The sequence below is a fragment of the Nomascus leucogenys genome, chromosome 21, assembly GCF_006542625.1.
Source record: "Nomascus leucogenys isolate Asia chromosome 21, Asia_NLE_v1, whole genome shotgun sequence".
In the NCBI taxonomy this organism is placed as follows: domain Eukaryota; kingdom Metazoa; phylum Chordata; class Mammalia; order Primates; family Hylobatidae; genus Nomascus; species Nomascus leucogenys.
This window is the reverse complement of record NC_044401.1, coordinates 31,350,808-31,365,700: the sequence shown is the minus strand read 5'-3', so window position 1 is coordinate 31,365,700 and position 14,893 is coordinate 31,350,808.

Here is a 14,893-nt window from a genome sequence, read left to right as displayed (position 1 = left end):
ATATATTCCTGAATTGATTTTTTTCCCAAAAAACGTTTGTCTTAATGCACTACCTCTGCAACAATGTCACATAACATTTGACTCACTTTCTCTTCAATGGAAGTAAATGCTTGCTTCTAGGCACACAATACTTATATTTCTTCATTTAATTTTTAAAGTATTTTAAGTAAAGTATAATATAACATAGCACTGTTCACATTTATGTAACCACTACCCCAGGCCAGTAATGAAATTTACCATATTTCTGGAAGTCCCTTTGTGATTTCTTTCCATCATTATTTTCTACTTCTTCATTGTGGTTATAAAAAATCTGACGTTAAAAGCCATAGGTTGGCTTTCTCTGTGTTTATATCATACATAAACTACACAGTACGTATTATTTAGTTTTATGTCCTCTTTTTCTCAACAATACATTTGTGAGATTAATCCACATCATTATGGATAGCAACAGAAAATAAAATAGTATTTTTAAACATGTTTTTAAAAAATATTTCTGGATTTAGCTCCTCGGTATTGTCTTTTGGATTTCTCACTTCATATTATGAGAAAGATTGGTTTATGTTTTTTCTTTCTTGTAATGTCCTCATCAGGTTCTGTTATTGGTTATGCTTGTCACATGAATTACGTTGAAAATTATGCAACATTTTTTATATCCTGGAAAAATCATGTATATATTTTTTAATTTATTTTTATGCATACATAGCAAGTGTATATATGTATTGGTACATGAGATATTTTGTTACACGCATGCAATGTGTAATAACATCAGGATAAATGGGATACCCATCACCTCAAGCATTTATTATTTGTGTTACAATCATTCCAATTATACTCTTCATTTTTAAATGTACAATAAATTATTGTTGACTGTAGTCACCCTACTGTATTATTAAATACTAGATATTACTTTTTTATTTTAACTATATATTTATAGCCATTGGTATTGTTTCAATCTGTGTCCCCACCCAAATCTCATGTTTAAATGTAATCCCCAGTGCTGCAGGTGGAGCCTGGTGGGAGGTAATTGGATTATGGGGGCAGTTTCTAAGGGTTTGCCACCATCCCTCTAGTTCTATTCTCGTGATAGAGTTCTCACAAGATCTGATAGGTTACAAGTGTGTAGCACCTCCCTGCTCTCCACTCCCCTCCTTCTCCAGCCACGTAAGACATGCATGCGACTCCTTTGCCTAAGACATGCATGCTACTCCTTTGCCTTCCACCGTGATTGAAAATTTCCTGAGGCCTCCCCAGAAGCCATCATGATTTCTGCACAGCCCGAGGAAACATGCAGCATGAAACAATTAAACCTTGCATTTCTTTATAGCAATGCAAGAACGGACTAATACAGAAAATTGGTACTGAGGTCAGGGTATTGTTATAAAGATACTTGAAAATACGGACTTTGGAACTGGGTAACAGGCAGAGATTGGAAGAGTGTGGAGGGCTCAGAAGAGGACAGGAAGATGAGGAGAAGTTTGGAACTTCCTAGACACTTGTTAAATAGTTGTGACCAAAATGCTGATAGTGATATGGACAGAGATGGCCAGGCTGATAAGTTCTCAGTTGGAAATGAGGAACTTACTGGGAACTTACAGCAATGTGAGAACAGATGAATACATCCATTAACCATTCCTACTTCTTTCCACTTCAGCCCACTAGCCTTTCCTGCTTCTGGTAATCATCATTCTACTCTCTATCTCCATAAGTTCAATTGTTTTAATTTTTAGCTTCCACATATGAGTGATAACATGCAAAGATTACCTTCTTGTGCCTGGCTTATTTCACTTAACATAGTGTACTCCACTTCCATCCACGCTGTTGCAGATGACAGGATCTCATTGTTTTCTGTGGCTGGATCATATTCTATTATGCATATGTGCCACCCTTTCTCTTTTATTTTCAACTTTTATTTTAGATACAGGGGGTACAAGTTCAGGTTTGTTACATGGGTATATTGTATGATGTTCAGGTTTGGGGTGCAGATCCCAATACCCATGTAGTGAGCATAGTACCCAATAGGTAGTGTTTCAACCCACAGACCTCTACCTCCCTCTCTCCCCAGGAGTCGTCAGTGTCTTATTCCCATGTTTATGTCCATGCGTGCTCAATGTTTAGCTCCCACTTATAAGTGAGAACATGTGGTATTTGGTTTTCTGTTCCTGCATTAGTTTGTTTAAAATGATGGCCTCTAGCTGCCATCAATGTTTCTGAAAAAGGACATGATTTAATTATTTTTCATGACTGTGTGGTATTTCATGGTTTTCAAGCTGCTTATTCTCTCTCCTCTCTGAAGGATGTCAATGAGTCCTACATCTGGTTCCTGTACATGATTCTATATTTTTCAGATGTTCTGTTTAATTTTAAAATTACTTTTTCTTTATTATTGTCTAATATTATCTGAAGATTTCATCTTTAAGCTCTGAAATTATTTCTTCAGTTTGGTGTATCCTGCTGTTAATACTTCCAATTGTATAATGAAATGCTTATAGTAGATATTTTAGCTCTAGAAGTTCAGTTTTGTTCTCGTTTATTTGTTTGAGACAGGGTCTCTCTCTGTTGCCCAGGCTGGTGTGCTGTGGCATGACAATAGCTCACTACAGCCTCAACTTCCTGGGCTCAAGTGATTCACCCACCTTAGTCTCCTGAGTAGCTGGGACCACAGGCACATGCCACTACACCCATCTAACTTTTACAAAATTTTCTGTAGAGAGGGAGTCTCACAATATTTCCCAGGATGGTCTCATACTCTTGGGCTCAGGTGATCCTTTTGCCTCAGCCTCTTAAAGTGCAGGGATTACAAGCATGAGCCATTGCACTCTTAGTTTGGTTCTTCTTGAAGTGGCAGTTTCATCATTCAGCTCTTGGATTATTTTATTGGATTTCTTGGATTGTGTTTTAACCTTTTCCTGAATATTGATATACTTCTTTTCCATCCAGATTCCAGACAGAATTCGATGCCTGTCGTTTTCATTATTTCAGACTGGTTAAGAATCATTGCTGGGGACCTAGTGAACTTGTTTGAAAGTAAGAGGACACTCTGGGTTTTTTAATTTCCAGAGTTCTTGAGGTGATTCTGTCTCACCTGGGAAGGGTGTTATTTCTTTAACTGGGCTGTAAGTTGGGTAAAGTTAGTTAAAAGCCTTCTGGATGTTTTCAACTGGCCAAGGCTCTGTACAAGGATTTTATTTGTGATTGAATTATTGCCCCTGTTATCGCAGGGGGCTATATAAGCAAAATATTTTTAGTGTTAGACCTTGGGCTGCATTCCAGTAGATGGCGCTTAGGAGTAATGGGTGGTTGATATGCTCTCAGCTGCCTACATGGCTTCTTTGTATTTCCTCATGTTTGCAGTTGTGCTCTGAGGTTCAGAGGAGAGAGAGGTAACCCCCTCACAGGTCTACTCCTGGGCCTTGGGTGAGGTCCCTCCAATCACTAGCAATGTTCCTGCAATTCTTTTGGTAGGTGTTCAAGGCCACAGGATTCCCTCAGGCAGAGGCTGCAGCAGGGAGATAGGTCATGTCCTTTCTAGACCATCCCTGTGGAGGGAGGCATGCCCCATTCCTATGCCAGCCGACAAACCTATGCATCTCACTCCTCTCAGAGCTCTGAGAATGTAGGCTGATCCTCTGCTTGGGTGGTGGCTGCAGATCTTGACTTAGCACTCCTGACCTGTTCACTGTAGCCCTGGAGCACCAAGACTGGCTTGCAGTTCCACCATCTAGACTCTTAGGGTTAGGTTCCAGATAAACTGTGGGATCTGAAATTTTCCCAGGCCATCAAAAATGTATTCAGGTGGAAGAGTTCACCCAAGCTGGGCAGCAGAGGCTGCCCTGTCTACATACTCCTGAGGGGAGACATACAGGGACCCTGGGAGGGACTGCTGAGCAGGAAGGTCTGCAGAACAAATGTGCTTCAGTCTCATGGAGAAATTAGGCCCACTTCCTCCTTGGCCTAGTGATTAGTTGGAGCTAGAGCTTCTTAGAGGGAAATGAGGAAATGAGTGCCTCTGGATACAAAGGCCCCTGGCTCCACACCAATTGAAGCCCTGTCTCCGTCTGCTCTCCTAGAAGATCCTCCTGCCAGATCAAATGTCCACTGGGGTTGTGCACTCACCTCTAGCTAGATTCCCAGAGATCCTTGGCAAGAGTGGGAAGCCCCACGATTCGTTCATTCACCCCTTCCTTATAAACCATTTGGATCTTGGAACTAGCCCTAGTGTTTGGGTACCCCATGGAGGGTTCCCAGCTTCCTCCTTCTTCAGCCTCAGTGTCTGTGCTGTGTCTCCATCCCCTCTTGCCAATTTCTCTCTGAAGATCTATTCAAATATGTTGGTTTATTCAAATTTTTGCTCTCTTTTGTTGGAGCAGTACTTCCTGTCTGTGTCTAGTCATAGCCATCTTGTCCCTCCTTCTATGCTTTATGTTATAATTAGTCAAATTTATCAGTGAAGCCAGTTGATCATTTTACTTGTGAAAACGCTTTTAATTAGACATTTCAATTTTTTCATAGATGCAAGACTATTCAGATTCTTTAATTATCTTATGTATCATTTTGAGTAAGTTGAGTTTTTCTAAGAATGCTTTTTCACTAATGTGTAGCATCAAGTTGCTCATTATGTCTCTTTATTATATTATTAACATTTAGACTATATGTAGTAATGTTCCTGTTTTTAATTCCTAATGATTTTGTGTTTTTTAAATTCTTGATCAGTCTTAACAAAATTTTGTAAATCCATTGTGTATCAGAGAAGCAACTTTTACTGATTTTGATTCTTTCTGCTATGCTCTGATTGTTGTTATTTTTTGATCAGTCACTATTGTAAACTTTATTTTCATTTCTATCTTTCCACTTGGTTTACTTTTCTCTTTTTAAATTACTGTCTTTCTATATTTTAATTCTATATTTTTCTGTATTTTTATTCTGTGTGTGTATTATTTTATCTTGAAATAATTATTGATTTACACACAACTTTGGGAAATAATAAAGGGAGGTTTCCTGTACTCGTTACTCAGTTTATCCCAGTGCTAACATCTAACATAACAATAGTAAAATAGTACTATTAGAAAATTGACACTGGTGTAGTACACCAACTTTATTAGTATTTTCTCACATTTACTTGCATGCATATGCACATTTAGTTCTACACAAATTTGTTACATGTATGATCTATGTAACCGCCTGAGTTAAGATAGAGAACTGTACAATCTTCACAAGGATTCTTTTTGATAGCCACATCAATCTTTGCCTCTATCCCTTGGTCCTTAGTTCCTGGCAATCGCTAATTTTCTCAGCATCTCTATAATTTTGTCAGTTCAAGAATGTTATATAAATGGAATTACACAGTACGTAACTTTTTAAAATGGACTTTTGTCACTTGCTGCAATGCCTTTGAGATTTATCAGGTCATTTTATATATTAATAGTCCTTTCCTTTCTATTACTAGTATTCTGTAATATGGATGTAGCAGAGTTGACTAATCATTCACCCACTGAAGGACATTTGAATTGTTTCCAGTATGGTGCTTTTATAATAAAACTACAGCGAACGTTTGTACGTGGGTTTTAAAGTAAACATAAGTTTTCATTTTCCTGGAAAAAATACTTGTTATGAACTGAATGTTTGTGTCCTCTCAAAGACCACATTAGGAGGTGGAACATTTGAGAGGTAATCATGTTTAGATCACATCATGAGAGTGGATAGCTCATGGTAGAATCAGTTCCCTTATACAAATAGACAACAAAGCACTTGCTTTCTCTGTTTCTTCCACGTGAAGATACAGCAAGAAGCTGGTGATCAGTAAGCCAGGAAGAGAGCCCCGCCAGGGATCTGAGGTGGCTGGCATCTTGATCGTGGACTTTACAGTCCTCAGAACAGTAAGAAGTAAATCCTTTTGTTTAAGCCACCAGGTCTCTGATATTTTGTTATGACAGCCTAAGCTGACTGAAATAATGCCAAAAGTTGCAAAAATGCAACTGCTATGTCATATGGTAAGTTGTAAAAGAACCCTAACCTCAACCTCACACTCTCTACAAAAATTAACTGAAAATTCATCATAGACTTAAATTTAAAAAAGTTAAAGTACATATCTTTTTTAGGAAAACTATAGAGAAAATCTTTGGGAAATAAGACTTAGTGAAGAAATCATGAACTTAACACCAAAAGAATGATTCTTAAAAGAAAATTAGTCTGGAAGCAGTGGCTCATGCTTGTAATCCCAACACTTTGGGAGGCCGAGGCAGGTGGATCACGAGGTCAGGAGATCGAGACCATCCTGGCTAACACAGTCAAACTCCATCTCTACTAAAAATACAAAAACATTAGCCGGGCGTGGTGGCGGGCGGCTGTAGTCCCGGCTACTCGAGAGGCTGAGGCAGGAGAATGGTGTGAACCTAGGAGGCAGAGCTTGCAGTGAGCCGAGGTTGTGCCACTGCACTCCAGCCTGGGTGACAGAGCAAGACTCTGTCTCAAAAAAAAAAAAAAAGAAAAAAAAAAAGAAAAAGAAAAAGAAAAGGAAAATTTGGACGCTGTCTAAATTAAAAACTTTTCTTCTGCAAAAGCCTTGCCAAGATGACAGAATAATAAGGTACAGACTAGGCAAAAATATGTAAAAAACACATAATTGGCAAAGGACTTGTATTTGTAATTATTAAAGCATTATCAAAATTCAACAATAATCAAGCCAATTAGAAAACAAATTACAGAAACAGACATTTTAGTGGAGAAGTTATAAAAGTGGCAACAAAAACACACGTGAAAAGATATTTAATAGCATTTACCATTAGGTAAATAAAATGTAAACCACAATGAGATACTACTGGATACCTATCAGAATGACAAGAGTAGAAAACAGGGATGACATCAAATGTTGACAAGGATGCAGAGAAACAGTATCGCTTATACACTAATGGAGGAAACAAAGTGGTAGGTACTCTTTAAAGTGCCACTCTTGAAAATAGTTTGGAGGTTTCTTATTCTACAGATTTTAAACAACATGAGATATTAATCTTATCCTTTAGGGCTTAATATTCAATTAATATCAATTTGTATTTACTCTTCTATTTACCTTTTCAGTTGCTTTTCATTTGTTTCTACAAATTTTGTTTTTTGTATGGAATAATTTTCCTTCTGCCTAGAGACTTCATTTGGTATTCCTTAGTGCCTATCAGCTGGTGAAAAATTCCCTCATATTTTGAATTTCTTTTCTTTAAATATATTTACTATCTTAACTTATGAAAGCTATTTTAAGCTGGGTGCAGTGGCTCATGCTGATGATCCCAGCACTTTGGGAGGCTGAGGCAGGGGAATTGCTTGAACCTGGGCAGCAGAGCTTGCAGTGAGCCGAGATAGAGCCACTGCACTCCAGCCTGGGCAATGGAGTGAGACTCTGTCTCAGAAAAAAAGAAAAAAAAAGAAAGAAAGAAAAAAGAAATCTATGCTAAAGGATGTAGAGTCCTATATTGGCAGTTGCTTTCTTTTATATTACTTTAATTATCAAACCAGCTTTTAAAAACTATTCATTAGACAATTTCAGAAAATTCTCCATCTCTCTAGCTCCCAGATAACATTTTTAGAAACACTCTGGGCCAGAAGGAAACCCACTGCCTTGAAGGAATGGACCCAGTCCTGCTAGCATTTATCACCTGCTAACCTGAATAGCCCTTGGGCCCTGAATAACCATCAGCGATACCCAGGTACTACATGAAGGGCTTTGGTGAGCTTCTGAGACTTTCTGGCTTCAGATAAGAGTCAGAACATTACCAGCCATGGTGGCTATGGGGCAAAATTCCTTCTGCTTGAGAAGAGCAGAGGGAAAAGTAAAAGGGACTTTGTGTTGCGCTTTGAGTACCAATAATGCCACAGAAGGGTATTACACCAAGCAGGCTCTTGGGGTTCTTAGTTTCAAGACTTGATACTTGGATGGCATTTCTGGACCTGCTATGGACCAGAGGGAAACCCAGTACCCTGAAGGGTGAGTCCCAGGCCAGTCAACATTAACTACAAGCTGACATAAGAGAGGCCTTGGGCCTTAAGGGAACATGGATGTAGTCTGGCAGTACTCCTCATGGCCAGGGATGGCAGTGGATATGAGGTAAGGTTTCTTTGCCTTTGGAAAAGGGAGAGAAGAGTAGGAAGAACTGCATCTTCTGGTTTGAGTGTCAGCTCAGCTGCAATATAATAGAATACCAGGTAGATTTTTGACTATAGTCCCTGGCTCCTGAACAACACTTCTGGACCAACCTGAGGCTTGGGGAACCATGCTGCCTTAAAGGGAAGAACATTGACTCGGTTGGCTTTGCCACCTGGGGCTAATTGTAGAGCCCCAGGGCCTTGAGCAAATGTGGGCAGTAGCCAGGGAGAGGTTACAGCAGGCCTTGGGTGAGACCCAGGGCTGTACTGGCTTCGGATCTGACCCAGTGCAGTAATAGTGAGGGTGACCACAGGGGTTCTTGTGTCCCTCCATCCCCAGCTTTAGGTGACTTAGAACAGAGACAGAGACTGTATGTTTGGGAGCAAGTAAGGAAAGAGAACAAGAGTATCTTCCAGGTAATCCAGAGAATTCTCCTGGGTCTTGTCCATGACCTTCAAGGAGGTACCTCTATAAGTCTGCAAGAACCACAGCATTACTGGGCTTTGGGTGCCCTCTAAAGCAGAAAAAGCCTGGATCACAACACCCAAGTCATTTCAAATATCTGGAAAGCCTTCAAAAGAAGGAGGGCTACAAATAAGGCCATACAGAGATTAATACAATAAACACCTAACTCTTCAATGGTTAGACACTGAAGAACATGTACTAATATCAACACCATTGATGAAAAAATAACCTCAAAAAATGAACTAAATAAGACACCAGCGACCAATCTGGAGAAACAGAGATATGTGACCTCTTTGGCAGATAATTCAAAATAGCTGCGTTGAGGAAACTCAAGGAAATTCAAGGTAACAAAAAGGAGGAATTCAGAATTCTATAAGATAAATTTAACAAATAGATGGAAATAAATTTTAAAAAATAAACAGAAATTCTGGAGCTGAAAATGCAATTGGCATACTGTAGAATGCATCAGAGTCCTTTAATTGCAGAATGGATCAAGCAAAAGAAAGAATGAGTGAGCTTGAACTTGAAGACAGGCTATTTGAAAACACACAGTCAGAGGAGATAAAAGAAAAAGAAAAAAAAGCAATTAAGTATGCCTATGGGATTCAGAAAATAGCCCCAAATGGGCAAATCTAAGAGTTATTGGCCTTAAAGAGTACGTAGAGTAAGAGATAGATTTAGAAAGTTTATTCAAAAAGATAAAAAAGAACTTCCCAAACCTAGAGAAGAATATCCAAGTACAAGAAGGTTGTAGAACAACAAGCAGATATCACCCAAAGAAGACTACCTCAAAGCATTTAATAACCAAAATCCCAAAGATCAAGGATGAAGAAAGAACCCTAAAAGCAGCAAGAGAAAAGAAACAAATAACATATAATGGAACTGCAATATGTCTGGCAGCAGACTTTTCCGTGGAAACCTTACAGGCCAGGAGAGAGTGGCATGACACATTTAAAGTGCTGAAGAAATAAACTTTTACCCTGGAATAGTATATCCAGTGAACATATCTTTCAAACATGAAGGAGAAATAAAGACTTTCCCAGACAAACAAAAGCTGAGGGATTTCATCAATACCAGACCAGTCCTAAAAGAAATGCTAAAGGGAGTACTTCGATCAGAAAGAAAAAGAAGGAAGAGAAGACCACAAAAGAACCAGAAAACACATAATAAAACAGCAAGAGTAGGTTCTTTTACTTATCATTAATCACTGATTGTAAGTGGACTAGAGTCTCCACCCAAGAGACATAGACTGGCTGAATGGATAAAATAACAAGACTCATTGATCTTTTGCCCACAAGAAATACACTTCAACTATAAAGACACATATAGACTGAAAATGCAGGGATTGAAAAAGATATTCCATGCCAATGAAAACCAAAAAAGAGCAGGAGTCACTATACTTAGACAAAATAGAGTACAAGACAAAAACAATAAGAAGAGATGAAGAAGGTCACTATATAGTGGTAAAGGGTCAATTCAGCAAAAAGATATAACAATTTTAAATATATATACACCCAAGGCAGGAGCACCCAGATATATAAAGGAAATATTATTAGAGCTAAAGAGAGAGATAGGTCCCAATACAATAATAGCTGGAGACTTCAACACCCCACTTTCACCATTGGACAGAACTTCCAGAAAGAATCAACAAAGAAATGTTGGACTTCATCTGCAGTGTAGACCAAACAGATCTAATAGATATTTACAGAACATTTATCCAAGAGCTGCAAAATACACATTATTTTTCTCAGCATGTGGATTATTCTCAAGGAGACACTATATTTTAGGTCACAAAATAAGTCTTAAGACTTACAAGTAAATTGAAATAATATCAAGCATCTTCTTTGACCAAAATGGAACAAAACCAGAAATTATTAAAAGAAGAATTTAGGATAATATACAAATACATGAAAATTAAACAATATGCTCCTGAATGTCCAGTGGGTCAATGAAAATATTAAGAAGTAAATTGAAAAATTTCTTGAAGCAAATCATAATGGAAACATAATATACCAAAATGTATGGGATACAGCAAACGCAGTAATAAGAGGAAAATTTATATGTATAAGTGCTTACCTCAAAAAAGAGGAAAATTTTCAAATAAACAATGTAATGATGCATCTAAAAGATACAGAAAAGCAAGAACAAACCAAGCTCAAAATTAGTAGACGAAAAGAAATAATAAAGATCAGAGGTGAAAGAAATGAAATTGACATGAAAAGAAAATACAAAAGATTAATGAAACAAAAAGTTAGTTTTTGAAAAGTTAAACAAAAGTGGCAAACTTTTAGCCAGACTAAGAAAAAAAGTGAGAAGTTCCAAATAAACAAAATTGGGAAAAAGGAGACATTACAAATGTTACTGCAGAAATTCAAGGATTATTAGGGGCTACTGTGAGCAACTATATGCCAAAAAATTGGAAAATCTAGAAGAAATGGACAAATTCCTAGATATATACAACCTACCAAGATTGAATCAGGAAAAAAAAAATCCAACACATGAACAGACCAGTAACAAGTAATGTGATCAAAGCTGTGATAAAAAGTCTTCCAGTAAAGAAAAGCCCAGGACCTAATGGCTTCATTGCTATATTCTACCAAACGTTTAAAAAAAAAAATCTAATACTAATACAATTCAAACTATTCCAAAAAATAAAGGAGGAGGGAATACTTCCAAACTCATTTTATGAGGCCCGTATTACCCTGACACTAAAACCAGACAAAGACATATGAATAAAAGAAATCTACAGGGCAGTAACACTGATGAATACTGATACAGAAATCCTCAACAAAGTACTAGCAAACAAAATTTAACAATGTGTTAGAAAGATGATCCATCATGAGCAAGTGGGATTTATCCCTGGGATGCAAGGGTGATTAAACATGCATAAATCAATCAACATGATACATCATATCAACCGAATGAAGGATAAAGACCATATGATGCCTCTAAAATATCTAGAAAAGCAAAAGCCAAGCTCAAAATCAACTATACACCATATCAACAGAATAAAGGATAAAAACCATATGATCATTTTAATTGATGATGAAAAAGTACTTGATAAAATTCAACATAACTTCATGAAAAAACTCTCAAGAAACTGGGGATAGAAGGAACATACCTCAGCATAATGAAAGCCATATACAACAGACCTACCAGTAGTACCATAATGAATGATTAAAAACTTAAAAAGCCTTTTCTCTAAGATCTGGAACATGACAAGGATGCCCACTGTCATCAATGTTACTCAACATACTACTGGAAGTTCTAGCTAGAACAATCAGAAAAGAGAATGAAATAAAAGGCATCCAAATTGGAAATAAAAAAGTCAAATTATCCTTGCTTGCAGATGATATGATCTTATATTTAGAAAAACCTAAAGACTCCACAAGAAAAACTATAAGAATTGATAGACAAATTCAGTAAAGTTTATGGATGCAAAATCAACGTACAAAAATCAGTACCATTTCTATATGTTAACAATAAACGACATGAGAAAGAAATAAAAAAGTAATCCCATTTACAATGGCCATACATAAAAGTAAATAGCTAGGAATTGACCAAAGAAGTGAAAGATCTCTATAATGGAAAGTATAAAACACTAATAAGGGAAACTGAAGAGGGAACCAAAAATGGAAAAATATTTTATATTCATGGATTGGAAGAATTAACATTGCTAAAATGTTCATAATACCCAAATCAATCTTTGGGATTCGATGCAATGTCTATCAAAATATCAATGGCATTCTTTAGAAAAATAGAAAAATAATACTGAAATGTATATGGAACCTCAAAAGACCCAGAATAATCAAAGATATCCTAAGCAAAAAGAACAAAACTTGAAGAACTGTAACGGTAAAGTTTCTTGCGTTAGCCACACCAAAGAATTGGTGTGGCGGCTGCCCGCAGCGAGTGATGGAGACACGGACTAAGAGAAAAAAAGCTGTAAGCTTCATTGAGCAGAGTGACAGTACAAAGCTTCTACAGCGTGGAAGGGGTCCTGAGCGGGTAGCCATTGTTGGTTTTGGGTGATTGCCTTTTAAACTCTTTAAGGCGGAAATACGTGCAGCGGGAAGATGTTACTAAAGGGAGAAACAAAGGCAGTAAATTATTTTGTGACATGTCTTGGATTTTGAGGAAAACTGGAATTGCAACTTAGGTTTTATTTACTTTATGACTTTGCAGCAGCATGGCAAAGGAGACAGGATCTTACAGAACTTTACAAAGTATTCTTTTTAGTTTCAGGGGAGAGGGAAGGGAGAGAGGGAGAGAGGACACAGGGATGCTTAGAGCAAAATATTTGCTGTTTATAGCTTTCTTGGGGAAGCAAACACATGCACAAATCCTGGTGTTAGGAATATTTTAAGCATATTCTTTAATATTATTTATCCACGAATGAAGGAAATCCTGATGCAGGAAATGAGCGAGTCTCAGGCCCCCCTCTAAACAGAACACCTTAACTGCTGTTGGGAACTGGATGGCGGTCGTTCTGGCTACTTCCTGCTGGTTAGGGGCAAAGAAGGGGCCTTGTAGTTGTGGTGTCTTTCAGAGGGAAACTTTGTAGGCTAGTGAAGGACCATCGGGTCAATCCAGGGGTCCTCAGTAGAAGCCATGAGTTGAGCTCATTTGAGGTTCCATTTGTAAGACAATTTGTAGCTTGATGGCCTCAATCTTGGAGGAAACAAACTTGACAAGGAGGTTAAAAATGCAAGACCTAAAGGCGAGTAATAGTAGGATGGCTGTTACAGGGCCTAGAAAGGGGAGAAGCCAAGGTATCTATTGGTTAAACATATTCTAGGGTCTTGAGTGTTTAAGCTCTTTTTTTTTTTTTACTTTCTGTTTTCTTATTTCTTTGACCTTTTTAGTAATGATTTCTGACTCCTTAACGAAATGGCAACATGAACTGGGAGTTAGAGTGCAGGGGAATGCAGAAGAAGGCATCTTTGAGGTCTAGAACAGTGAACTATTTTGCTTTATTTGATATCTGAGAGAGTAGCATATAGAGGTTGGGTACAGCAGGATATAAAGGAATTACTGCCTTATTGATGATTCTGAGGCCTTGCACTAGTTTCTACTGACTATTTGGTTTTTGGATTCTTAGAATTGGGGTGTTGCAAGGACTGCTACATTTTTTTACTAAGCCTTGAGCTTTTAAATGTCTAACAATATCTTGTAAACCTTCATGAGCTTCAGGCCTTAAGGGATATTGCCTTTGATAAGGAAAAGTGCTGGGGTCTTTTAGCCTGATTTGAACTGGATGGGCATTCTTTGCCTTTCTAAATTGTCCTTTTAAGGCCTAGACTTCAGAGTTTATTCTTTTTTTAAGTAGGGGACAACAAATGGGTAATTTATTCTTTATATTTATGTAGCTAATAGCCTCAGCTTTGGCTAATATGTTCTTTCTTAATAAGGATGTGGGACTTTCGGGAATAACAAGAAAGGCACATGAAAAGAGCAAAGTCTCTTAATTGCAGCTGAGGAGGCAAGAGAAACACCTAGTTACAGGCTGTCTTAAGAGTCCTTGGATAGTAAAGGACTTTGGGGACAGTCGTTTGGGGCAGGAGATTAAAACTGAGAAGGCCGTGCTAGTGTTCAGGAGGAAGTCCACTTCCTGGCCTTTAATGGTCACACTTACCTGGGTCTCTGTGAGGGTGATGGCATGAGCTGGATCTTGCCTTGGGCACTTTTAATCCTGTTGCTGAATCATCTGATTGGGTGCTTCTGGCCTAGAGGGCCTTTGTCTTTTGGGGCAGTGCGCCTTCTAGTGATTGCCTTGGCATATTGGACATGGGTGAGCGGGCGGTTTGTTTCTGGTTGGGTAATCTTTCTTAGTCTCCTTGCAAACCACACTGATAACAAGACTTACTAGGCAACTGGCCTGCTCCTCTCTTGGTTCCCTCTGAGCCACCAAGGTCTGCCTGTCTGAGGGCCATGACTAAGGCTGCAGCCTTTCTCTTATCTTGCTTTTCCTTTTTGGCCTGTTCTTCTTGGTCCTTGTTATAGAACACCAAGGTTGCCAGGTTTAATAATGTCTCCAAATTTTGTTCTGGGCTTAAAGCAGACTTTTCTCCTAATGTCAGCTGCTGATTGGGTGATAAATTTATTCTTTAAAATAAGTTGGCCTTTTACAGAATCTGGAGTTAGGGAGGTGTACTTTCTCAGGGCCTCCTTTAGCCTTTCTAGAAAAGTGGAGGGGGTTTCTTTTTTCCTTGCATAATTGTGGATAGCTTTGAGTAGTTCATAGGGTTTTTCTTAGTCTTTCTCAACCTTTCTAAAATGCAAGTTAGCAAATGCCTGAGG